This window comes from Lupinus angustifolius, chromosome LG11, assembly GCF_001865875.1.
Source record: "Lupinus angustifolius cultivar Tanjil chromosome LG11, LupAngTanjil_v1.0, whole genome shotgun sequence".
Classification (NCBI taxonomy): domain Eukaryota; kingdom Viridiplantae; phylum Streptophyta; class Magnoliopsida; order Fabales; family Fabaceae; genus Lupinus; species Lupinus angustifolius.
Window position 1 is genome coordinate 34,349,930 of NC_032019.1, and position 14,072 is coordinate 34,364,001.

Consider the following 14,072-nt stretch of genomic DNA (forward strand, 5'->3'; position numbering starts at 1 on the left):
AACTAATCATATTGTCCTATTTCCTACATAACTTTCTTACATTTATGAGAAATCAAAACTTAATAGTCAACCTAATTTCATCTCTCACACCCTAACGTTTTTTTATTAACACAAGTGCTATTGCACCAATATATTAAAGAAAAGAGTCAAGATACAAGAGTGAACCATTACAAGTTTTTAAACCTATAATTAGGGAGGGTATCCCTATTCCGTTGGAAGTCATTCTTGATGAAATCAGGCATGACATTCCACCAATGATTCGACCTAGTCCTAATCCCAAAGTTAGCTAACTTATCAAGAGTTGCCCTCTCTAAATATTTGCGATATGACTAGGTTCATTGAGGCCATCTTAATTTTACAAAGATGCCATCTGTTTTGGAGCTTCCAAGGAACTGAAACATTCCCCTTGAAGATATCTACTACCATTATGGAGTCACACTCTAACCAAAGAGGGGTCCAGTCTCTGTAATATGCTAATTCCACTACAGCAATGGCAGAGTGAAGTTCTGCATACAGAGAGCTTTGAATCGACAAGTAGGAGGAGAAGCAAGCTATAAAATCGCCCCTGTAATCTCTAAAAATGCCACCATCCCCTAATAGACCCGGGAAACCATGAGCCTCACCATTTGTGTTGGCCTTCATCCAACCCATGAAAGGAGTTTTCCACAAGACTTCCACTATATTAGGAGCTTTTCTCATGTTTGGAGAAATATTCAGAGACTTGAGCAGCAGGAAATCCCTGATTGAAGAAGAGGAAACATCTTTAGATCCCTTGCCAGATAGAGCAGTTTGCCATTTGATCCTGCATATAGCCTGAGCTAAAGAGACTTTTTTATCATTGAATCTCAGTTGGTTTCTAGAGAACCAGATTGAGTTTATGGTGTGAATGATGGAGGTAGTTAGCACGTCCTTCAATTGAGAGTTTCCCTGCTTGCTGCAGGAAATGAAAATTGTTGATATTGAAGACAAGTTCAAATTGATTGAATAAAGACTACTCAACCAGCACCAAAGATAAGTAGAAAACGGGCAAGAGAGAAATAAGTGGTTAGAGCAACTAACCATAAGGAATTCTCGCAAGCAAGGTTCCAATTTTCTTTGATTCCAGGCCAAGTGGAAGACAATAAGTACTTGCTAGGGGGGGTCCCTATTGCAACCAAATCTCCTCCTATAGAAGATAGCCCATTCATCATTGGAGGACATCAAATCCTAAGCTAACTTCAGAGGAGCAGCCTTGTTCATTTTTCTGATTGATCTGATATCTAAACCACCTTCAGAGTATCTAGTGCACAATTTGCTCCTAGCCATTGTGACCAATTCTTTGACCTTAGTATTTCCATACCATATGAAATTTCTGATTTTGCTGTCCAGGGTCTTCACCAACTGAATGGGCCATTTGTAAATATGGAAGCTATAAACTAGCATACTTTGAATAATTGACTTTACTAACTCCACTCTTCCCATGATTGTGAGAGAAGCACCCTTCTAAGAAGCCATCTTAGTTATGATTCTATCAGCAATAGGTTGAAGGAAAACCTTTTTTGGTTTACCTTTGAACAAAGGCACACCTAAGTAATTAAATGGCAAAGATCCAGCTGAGAAACCCAATAAGTTTGAGAGCCTAGCATTATTTATGGTTGCACCATTAGCAGTGTAAAATTTGCACTTATTGAGATTTATATGTTGGCCAGAAGCTTGGGCATAACAAGCCACTAAGTTCTTGAGGCATAGCAATTCATTTCGAATGCCTTTGCAGAATATAAGTATATCATCCGCATATAGAACATGAGTAGGAGTTTGAAGGAGTTTAGGGCCAGTTATGAAGCTTATCTTCTTGTCGTAGTGCAACTTGGATATTCCTCTACTAAGCACATCCTCTGCAATGCAGAAAAGCAGGGGAGAGAGAGGGTCACCCTGCCTCACTCCTCGACATCACTTGAAAAACCCCACATTTTGGCCATTTATAGAGATTGAGAGCCTTACATAATGTAAGATAACCTTTATCCATTTTCTAAATTTATGGTTAAAGGCAAAGGCTTCTAGAGTATCCAGCAAGAATTGGCAATCCAGGGTGGCAATGCCTTCTTGATATCAAGCTTCACAGCCATGTTGCCTTCAAAAGACCTATGACCAAGAAGATTGATTGCCTCTACTACAATGCAGATGCAATCTTGGATCTTCTTGTCTTTAACAAACCCTCTTTGTTGGGTTAAAATAATCTTAGGAACAATAATTGCTAGCCTATTAGCCAACACTTCAGTGACAATTTTGAACTGAAAATTAGCAAGAGCAATAGGTTTGAAATCCTCCACCTTACTAGCCCCTTTTCATTTAGGAATCAATATGATATTGTTAGAGTTTAGGTTGGAAAGCAACCAGCTTTGATTGAAGAACTATCTGACTGATTTATAAACATCATCACCCACTATATCCCAGAATTGTTGGTAGAAAGTTCCTCCAAATCCATCAGGCCCTGGTGCCCCATCCCCATTCATGGCAAAAACAACATGCTTAATTTCCTCCGGGGAGGGAGTTTCTGTGAGCATATTATTATCATCATCATGGATCAAGTGAGGAATAACCTCCTGGATCAAACCATTCCTAATAGATGTATTAGGAGAATCAAACAAGTCAATGTAATAATTAAGCACATGACTAGCAACTGCATCCTGACTATCCAAAATTGAGTCTCCAGATTGCATCATGGAAATGGAGTTAGCTACCTTCCTCATTTTAGCCACTTTGTGGAAGAAATTTGTGTTCATATCCCCAAGAGTATGCCAATTAACTTTATATTTCTCCCTCCAAAACTCCTCCTCCACCAGCAGGGCCTGAAGCAACTCAGATTTAGCTGCTTCCTCCTGCTCCAAAAGCTCATGATCAGGCTCATGATTTTGGATACAACTCTATATGAACTCCACATTGCTCTTGACTGTTTGAACTCTTAAATGAATGTTACCAAAGACATTCTTATTCCACACTTTGAGGTCTTCCTTAAGCCTTTTAAGCTTTCGAGACATCACATACATGGGGCAACCAATAGTGACCTTCCTCCAAGAGATATTAATAAGGCTTCTGCAATCCTAATGAGAAGTCCATATTTTCTGGAACCTAAACTGACTAGGATGACTGATGAAATTTGAGTTAGATTTAAACAAAAGAGGATGATGGTTAGATTGAATCCTAGGCAAAGTGCAACAAGCAATCTAATGCCAAAGATTCAACCAATTTTCATTACACGGGACCCTGTCAAGCCTTTTCTCCACTAGAGCAAACCCTCTTCTTTTATTTGTCCAAGTAAACAGAGCACCTCTAGTTGCTAAATGCACCAAATTAGCAGCATCTGAGAAATCTTTGAACTCCTGAGCAGGAGTTCTAGTAGGGTTTCTGGAGCCTCTACATTCATCAGCACCCAGAACCACATTGAAATCCCCAAGGCAACACCAGGCACCAGGATTATCAAGCATAACTGAATGGATTTCAGCCCAAAGGCTTCTTCTCTGCAGGTAGCTAGTATGTGCATAAACCGCACAAATGTGAACAATTTTGTTATCTAAAGAAACAGAAATGGAGATTTGCTGAGCAGGGTTGCGTAGCACAATTGGAGATAGAGCATTGAAACACAGGCCCCAAAGATTAGGAAGGTTATTATTCCTGTTATTAACCACAAAGAGCTTCATTTTCAAGGCATTCCAGAAAGCTGAGTTTAGAGCTACGGAAGAAGTTTTTGGCTCGGCAATAAACATCAAATTCGGATTATTAGTAGAGCAAATATTTTTCAAAACCAACCTAGTATTAAGGTTTTCAATTCCCCTACAATTCCAATAAATAACCTTCATTGATCAGAGATGGAAATTCCTCCCTTGTGGGTAAAATATGTCCTTTCCTTGCTGGATTTCTTTTTCAGTTTTTTCTTTTGTGCTTTGCTTAGGACAAGAGTGAAACTATCCTCTTCCTCATCCCCCATTTCATCCATAGTCTCATCATCCGCCCAAAGTCTCCTCAAGACCCTCATATCATTTGCTGCCACTAGATTGCTCAGATTGTTTGATTCTTGAACAATGAAATTGTCATTTTGGCCTTGTAAGATATCCAAAGTTACCTTGTCTATGGGTCCCTCCTTAGCTGTTTGGTCCCTTGTTGGTTGAGATGTTGGTGCACCAACCTGCCTTGGCGTATTAACAACCGTCTCTAACCCCTCTATGTTAATGTTATCCTCAATTTCCAGATTGATGCAGAAGTCTTTTTCAACCTCCGCCGTGTTTTTCTCCTCAACATGCAGTTTCCTATCTGGTGCCTTGGGAATTTCCTCAGCAGCAACTTTCTTTTTTGTCCTTCGACAATTAGTTATCAAATGTCCTATGGCTTGACAACCCGTGGAGAAATCAGGGAGATTCTCATATTCGATATGCACAAAAAAAGCGAACCCATCTTTTTCCACCAGGATCTGGTTTGGCAACTTTGTCTTGAGATTTAGCTCCACCAAGACCTTGGCAAAGTGACCGAAGGACCTGCTGGATGTTGCCTCATCTAGATAGATATGGGTTCCAATGCCCCCAACAATTGAAAAAATGATTTTGGGGCTCCAATATTCTTGTGGAAGATTGAGGATTTTTACCCAGACTTGTGCAAGAGAAAGCTTTTGGACGTGTGGATTAAAATATGGTGTCCATAAAGACATCCTTAGAAAGCCAGGTCTTAGGCTCCAAGACCCAATGGAGCAAACACTTCTCATGTCTTCCAAAGAAGAGAATGAGAAATCATAATATCCTTTCCCTAGAGAAATCATGGACAACTTACCAATCATTCCCCACAGTGAGTGAAGCTTCTCCTTTAGCTCAGAGAATTTGAGTGGCTTGTCCCCCTTAGAGAGGATTATTCTTGCATGAATGTGGTTCTTGCATCGTTGTAACCCAGCTTGGTATTCGTCCTCAAGGATCTTGATGGAAATAACGTCCCCTTTGATGCAAGGTTGAGGCAGCTGTGAAATGGCAACATCACACGAGTTTTTTAAGATCTGAGCAAAAGATTTAACTGTAGGGGGAAGGGGTTGAGCTGGTTGTTCACAACCTCCGAGAAAATTCCACAAAATCACCGCCTTTATAGATTGCATTCTGAAAGAGGAGAAGAACATGGTCTCCAATAAAGTCGGAAAAAAAATCTCCAAGAAGACTGGAGGTTAAGACCTAGCAGAGAAAAATTGCCACTTGCTCATTCTCATTCTCACAACCTAACTTTAATATTACAATTTTTGACATTAATGCAATTGCTTTATCTTTCAATTTATCTCGGTTACATACCCAAAACTTTATCTAAAGAGATTATAAATAACAATCAGAATGTCAATCACTCCATTCATTTTACACCAAACAAATATTAGAATTTGAAAGTAAAACTAATATCATAAAATGGGTCATTTTGGCATCTACCAACCATTTCTCCTAGGAATTTTATGCATTGCATTGGTCTTGGCTTCAGGTAAAATTAAAATTAGCTTCATCTCTTCACTTATATTTCTATTATATTGATCAAGTAATATAAAGTATTGTTTTTTTTAATATTCGAAATAACTTTGCCAGTTTATAAATAACAATAATAATAAGTAATAGTTATGTATTTGGTCGGTATTACGAAATTATGTCTTCACCAAAGTTTGTCTTTTATATTGTTTATGGAATGCAAGTATCTATATAAATAGTTATTAACTTATTTCTCAATGTAGAACCTCCAACATGTTTGGACCTTGGCTTGGTTGAACAAGCACCTGACTGCACACCTGATTGTATCCCAAATTGCAATGAAAACTGCCATAAAAAGGGCTATAAGAAAGGTGTAGCCTGTTTGGGAATTGCAGCTTGTTGTTGCCAAAAGAATTAGACCTATATTTTGTATCCTTAAATAATGTAATAAAATAAAATAAAAACATGTTGTTTAACTTTATTTATATACTGAAATAATTAATATTAAACACAATAAATTTGAATTTTATTGAAGGGATACAATCTGAATCTGAATTGCATTTAAACAGAGTAATTTGAAAAAACTAGTCTCTTCTTTTTACCCATTTCTAATTGAAAAGTCTTCCCTCCATAGCCACTAATCTATCCGCTATGTCTTGTAACCAGTGTTTAAAATTGTGGGTGTGTCATCCTAGAAAATTATTAAAAATAACATGGCCATTATATTCGTGACACTGTTATGAATACTTCCAAAACCATCATATCTTACAATTGCAATGCACAACACTGGTTATGACAACTAAGTATTCATGATGCCAATTCTACTAGGCCAACATACATAAGAAAACACAATTTCATTAGAGTCTAATTGAATAAGAGCAACACCTAAAGTATGTTGTTTTGAAAGACGAGTCGAGGTGATAGAAATTAGCCCACACAATCTTAACGCAACATGTCAAGTTTCTTGAAAATGTTTTCCACCATATGCAGTCGTCACCCATAGCTAGGGCACTAAGGCTACAGGCACGAAAAAAAGCATTGGTTATGTGACAGTTAGCACATAAAACAGATAAGGTATGGAAACTGGCGAGTAGAGAAAAAATTATTACATTTTAATTATGCTTGTCCGAGCGGAAAAGGGTGTGGCCGCTAATGATTGTACCATGTTAATATTCAGTCTAGTGCATAAAACATGGCGCCTGGGCTGACAGTGTATCGATGACTAGTGAAAGCTAGCATGACGTCCTCTCCTCGATTTTTTGTTCCTCCACTTGTATCGTGCCATGTGGTCCGTGAAGGTAAACATATTTAAGTTTTTTTTATTTTATTATTTTCTGTTTCAATTATTTCTTTTTTTACATTAATATATTTAATTAATTTACCTTCTATGATATATAATTAATAATAATAACTAAATAAGTAATAATTTATTAAATAATTAAAAAAATGAAGAGTTTAAGACGGAGGTTGCACACCATTTTGTATCTTTCCTCCCGACTTGGATTGAGAAGTGATTATGGATATTATGCCTTGTTGACACAATCAATTTAAAAACAAAGATATAAGAAATGAAGATTCTAGGAAAATATGACTCACTCAATTTATGAATCAAAAGTCGAATAAATCTCTTAGTGGTAAAAACTAAAAGTCTAGAAATTAGGAAATAACAAAGAAAGTTAAGATAGGTAAATATTTTTTGTGAAGGATCTAGAATGGTGATATACCCCAAAAGACCAACATTTTCAAAAAAACTTGACATGTCATGTTATGAAATTGTGGGCTAAATTCTACCACATCGGCTCGTCTTTCAAAACCACAACCTCTAGTTGTTGCTCTATAAGCCTTTTATTCATTTCGACTCAATAATGAAATTGTGTTTTTTATTTATTTACGTTGAACTAGTAGAATTGTCATCATAAATACTTGATTGTTATAACTATGCACTTGTAAGTCATAATATTTCGGTTTCTGAAGTATTCGTAACAGTGTCGCAATCCGAACTAGGTATATTGGCCATATTGTTTACAACAATCTTCTACAATGTTACTAAAGACAACATAATTATAACTACGATTGTATCCGTAATTTAAAACATCGGTTACAAGACATAACTGGTTGGTTAGTGGTTGTGAATGGCAGATTTAATTATCAATTGGAAATGGGTCAAAAGAAGAGACTAGTATTTTCAAATTACTCTATTTTAAATGCAACTGACATTATTGTTACTTTTATTAAATATGTAATAATTTTTAATTCAACACTTATACTTTAAACATAAAGAAATGGGAGACTGTTTAATTTCAGATTGTATGCATTAATAAAATTCAAATTTATTGTGTTCTATATTAATTATTTCAGTACACGAATAAAGTAAAACAACATGTTTTTATTTTACTTTACTACATTATTTAAGGGTACAAAAAGATAGGTCTAATTCTATAGGCAGCAACATTTTTCAATTCCCACACAGGATCCACTTTTATAGCCAAGTTTAAGACAGTATTCAGCGCAAGTTGTGGTACAATCAGGTACGCAGAAAGGTCGTTCTACAGCCAAGCCATGGTCCAAACTTGTTGCAGGTCCTACATTGAGAAATAATTAAATAACTATGTTCGTAGATACTTCTATTCCATAACACAATATAAAAGACAAAGTTTTGTGAAGCCATATTTTCCTAATACCCGACCATAATACACAACTATTACTTATTATTGTTGTTATTTTTAAACTGGCAAAGTTATTATGAAAATAAAAAAACCAATACTTTACATTAATTGTTCAATATAATATAATTGTAAGTGAAGAGATGAAGTTGAACTTTACCTGAAGCCAAGACCAATGCAATGCATAAAATTGCTAGGAGAAATGGTTGGTAGATGCCAAAACGTCCCATTTTATGATATTTAGTTTCACTTTCAAATTCTAATATTTGTTTGTTGTAAAATGAATGGAATGATTAACAATCTGCTTGTTATTTATAATCTCCTTAGATAAAATTTTGGATATGTAATTGAAATGATGAAAATTTATAATACTAAAGATAGGTCATGATAGAGAAATCATGTTGACTATTAAATTTTGATTTGTTGAAATATAAAACATTATGTAGGAAATAAGACAATATAAATAGTTAGTATTTTTAGGCTGGATATATTGTTATTTATTATCAATATCTCATTTTAAAAATTAAAAATTCTTTTTTTATGATTTGAAACCAAATCAAAATAATGATGGGTTGAAAATAAAAATGACATGATTTTGCAATTCCATTAGAAACTTAATGTATTTTTAAAATATAGAATTTAATTTTATACCTACACAACTCGAGCTTGCAATGAACTAGACCAAATCGGTATTTGTTCGAAACTTGACTTATTATTTAACTCAATAAACTTAGTTTATGCCAAACTTAAGTTGGAAATTGAGCTTAATGCATAAATGAGTCAAACTTAAATTCAACATTGTTCAACTTGTTAGGTTCATAACCTAGTTTAATAAATAAAAAATTAATATATATATATTTGTTTATGTTTAATTTACATAAATGAGCCAAACTTGCATTATTTCTATGTTTACTGTTCTTATATTTATATATATAACTTTGTGTAATGTTTTTTTAAAAATAAATTAATTATTTAAGTCGTCAATATGAACCAATTCGAGTTAAGTCGAACAGTTCGTGAACTTTAACCGAGTCAAACTCGGGCTAAAAAATAACTCGTATTGAACTCGATTCAAGTTTCGAGCTGAGCAAATCATTATCAAGTTGGATCGAGCTGAACTCTGATTTAACTCGGTTCAGCTCGATTCCAGCTTAACAGATCCATCGATGCAAACCACAAAATTGTCAATTGGTCTAATCCACACTTGAGAGAGTAAGAGCTCCGTAATCATCAATGTCAATCCCTATGCTGCAGGTTTGTGGATTTCCATCTTGGCTCTATTGTCTGTGGTGCTCATTTGTATGTGAGGTCATTTTCTTCCTTTCAATTTTATACTATCTTACAAGTATTACTTCTTTTCACAGTACATTATTTCATATTTACATTTATACATTATTACTCTAGTTTGTATGTGATCCATTTATTATATTATTTAATTTTGTTTAATATATTAATAATTAAATGAATTATAAAATAACATAATTAGTTACTAATAATTATATATTTAAAACAATTGTTGAAATACATAATTTCTCTCATCTATTAGCAATAATTAATATAAATATCCCATTTTTAAGACCAATGCAATGCATAAAACTCCTAGGAGAAATGGTTGGTAGATGCCAAAACGTCCCAATTTATGATATTGATTTTGCTTTCAAATTCTAATATTTGTTTGTTTTAAATGAATGGAATGATTAACATTCTGAGTGTTATTTATAATCTCTTTAGATAAAGTTTTGGATATTTAACAGAGGTAAATTGAAAGATAAAGCAATTGCATTAATTTGAAAAAATTCTAATATTAAAGTTAGGTTGTGAGAGATGAAATTAGGTTGACTATTATTAAGTTTTGATTTCTGAGAAATATAAAAACATTTATGTAGGAAATAGAACAATATGATTAGTTAGTATTTTAAGACTAGATACATTGTCATTTATTAGCAGTATTTCATTTTAAAAATAAAAATGTAATTTTGTTTGATTTGAAACCAAATCAAAATAACAATGGATGAAAAATAAATATGACATGGTTTTGCAATTGCATTAATAACTTAATGTGTTTTAAAAATAAAATTAAATGTGATTTGGCAAATCATAATAGACATGATCTATAAATTGCGGTGCAAGACAAACTGAAAGCTACACTTGAAAGAAAAGAACCTAACTTTTTACCTACGCAACCATCAATACAAACCGAATTCTACATCAAAAAATTGTAAATTGAACTAATCCATACTAGAGAGTATAACAGTTGTGTAATAAACAATGGTGACATATCATTTCTGTTCTCTAACTTAATAAATTAATAGACACAACAATAAATAAAATTCCTTTTACATAACAAATAATTAATTGAAATAAAAAGAATATACGAATCTTTAAAATAATAATAAAAAATATAGTGGTAGGTAAAATATTTTTATTTAATCATAAATAATATATGTGAAATTAATTATTTCCATAATTAGTTTTTCAAGTATACAAAATAATAGCCATATTAAGAATGAACGGATGATCATCACTTCTTTCTTTTGAAAAATCGTGATATATTATTTTTATTCTTTAAAACAATTAAAATACAGTTAATCAATCAAAAAATTCTTCAAAGAAGTATGTAATTATTCATTTCCTATTACACATAGAGATATGTAGGAGTAAAATAAATTGTTGTAAGACATAAAAATAAAATAAAAACTATATGTTACTTCACAAGTAAATAATTAAAAAAAACTAAACAAACATATGCATTAAACTAATCCATGCAAGCACACATTTTAATACGAACAAATGAGGATCAAATACATTTTTCGGTCTATAATTGGCTTGTGAGCTTTTAACTCTAGTGTAAACTACCATAATTCCCTTTGTGGACAAATATAATGGGTTGTGATAATTGAGATTATTGCAAATGCACTAAGATATAATAAATTAAGATTCGAAGAAAATATAACTCAATCAATTTATAAATAAAAATTCGAATAAATTCCATTTGGTAAATATTAACTGTTTGAAAATTAGGAAATAACAAAGTGATGTAGTATGTAAATATTTTCATAAAAGGTCTAGAATGATGATATATCCCAAAGATAACCATTTTCAAGAAACCAAACATGTCGCGCTAAGATTGTATGGAGATAATATTAGTCATGAATTGTCTTCCCACTTAAAAAGATGGTAGAGACAGTACAAATGACCATGAACACATCTAAACATAGAGCAGAAAGTAAGATATGAAATAAATCGTGACCTAAATATTAGATTCTCAAATTAAATATTAAATTTAATTGATAATTAGACACATTTTTATTAATATTTATTTATTATTTAAGGAAATACTTTTAATTAATTTATAATAGAGAATATAAAGCACCTTTCTTCTTTGAGAGATGCATAGATAATACTAGTAATCAAATCCACTACTCAACTCGAGCATAAAGTAAAGAATGGCAAGAGTCTTGGCCTTATTATTAAATTACTAAATTAGATTTTAAATTATTAAATTTGGAGCATTTTTGAATAATTAATTAATAGAATTATTAGAAAAGAGATATTATTGATCATGAATCATACTCCTCTCTCGAGACATGGTATATATAGTACTAACAACTACAATTGCTTCTAAACCCGATTCTGGAGTAAAGATACAAAATAATAAAAGACATATTTCTTATACTCTTCAATTATATTTTTTAATTTTCTAAATATTCAACAACTTATTACTTAATTAGATATTATTATTAATTATATATTATAGAAGGAAAATTAGTTAATTATAATAATGTTAAAAACAAATAAGAAAAAACAATAATTAATAAAATAAAATAAATAAATAAAGAAGCTTACCTGCACAAGCCACGTGGCACAAAGCAAGTGGAGGCTCGGAAAACTTAGGAGAGGATAATGTTTGAGGATACAGGGACAAAAATAGAGGAGGTTTGGAAATTGGCAAGTATAAATAAAATCATTACGTCGTGAATGTACTCATCTGAGAGGAAAAGGGAGAGGCGGCTAATGATTGCACCATGATATCGTATAGTCAAGTGCAGAAAACATGGTGCCTATTCTAATAGCACATAAACAACTAGCAAAAGCTAGTGTGGCATGTGTCCAAGTTGTGGATGACGACTACAAATGATGAAACACATTGAAATCTAGGTATAAGTATTACGATAATTTTACCTATTTATTTAATAGAGTCTTTAGTTTTTACCCATTGATCTAATAGAGTCTTTAGTTTTTTACCCATTTATGAGTATTACGGTAATTTTTGCGATTTTACACAATCACTATTAATTTTATTTATCAAAATGGTGATTCTAGTAATTTTGAATTTGAATAAAATATTCTTACTGTAACACAAATTTTATAAATATTCTTCGCTTCTTTGTAAAATTAATAAATATTTGTAACACTAAAAAACACACTTCATTAATTATTAAGATATCTGAAAACCTTTTTTACTCCTTTTGACTATTGAATTCTAAACCATCAGTGGGGCAATCAATATGCTGATTGTTTAGCGAATTATGCAATATCTTCTAAATTTTTTAATAGTTGGAATGTTCCCCTAACTTTATAGTTGAGGCTCTCAATAGGAATAGATCATTCTTGTCTTCCTATAGATTTGCTAACATGTAACCTCTTTGCTATCTAATAAATTCGTTTCGGGGTGCCTTGTCAAAAAAAAAAAAAATTCTAAACCATCAGTTGTAAAACTTCATGTTAATTAACTCATTAGTTTTAAAAATTATTTAATAAAGACCATACAAAACACAATAACATATAGTTAGAAAAATAGAAGTGAAAATCACAAAAAATCAAATGAAAAAGGATTGAAAATTGATGAATAAAAAAGTAAAAAACATACCTGGATTTCAATGTGTTCCACCATTTACGGTCGTCACCCACAATTAAGGCACATGTCATGATAGCTTTTGCTAATTGTCGTTATGTTGTCCGACCATACACCATCTTGGCCTATGTAGGTGTGTTTCTTATTTATTTTATTATTTTATGATGTTACTTATTTCTTATTTGTTTCTTAGATTATCATAATTAATTAATTTCCTTCTATAATATATAATTAATAATAATAACTAAATATGTAGTAATTTATTAAATATTTATAAGATTAATATATATATATATGGAGCAACTCAAATAATAACAATGCGTTATTGTAAGAAATGAGAATATTAATATGAATAATTGAATCTTATTTGAGCGAACAAGATTAAAAGATGCATGCACATGACTATCATATGACCAATAACTAAATTTTAATCCTAATCATCCATGATTAGTTGAAAGACTCAAATTTATTGTTTTCACGGTTTTTATATGAGAACGCTTCTCACTTGAGACACCCCCTATATATATAAGAGTTTAGAAATGAGGTCACACATCGTTATATATCTTTCCTCCCGACTCGGGTTGAGAAATAGCCATTGCTATTAGTATTACATATATCATCTCTCGAGACAGGAGTACGGTTCATGGGCAATATTCTCTTCTTTCTCGTAATTCTAATAATAAATTATTCCAAATTACTTTTAATTTAATTATTTAAAATCTAATTTAGCAATTTAATAGAAAGATAATGACTCTTTTCATTCCTTAATTTTTACTCCAAGTTGAGAAGTGATTGCGACTACTAGTACTATATATGCATCTCTTAAAGTGGAAAGGTGGTCACGATCTCTGTTTACAATAAATTAAAATTATTTCTTTAAATAGTAAATAAATATTAACATAAATGCCCTGAATTATCAATTAAATTTAACATTTAATTTTAGAAGTTAATATTGTGGTCGGAGTCATTTCACATGTTACTTTCTGTTCCGGGTTGAGAAGTGCTCTTGGTCACCAATATTATCTCTACCATTTCTCGAATTAAGAAGATGGTTGTTTGCACATAATCTTAGCGCGACATGTTTGGTTTCTTGAAAAT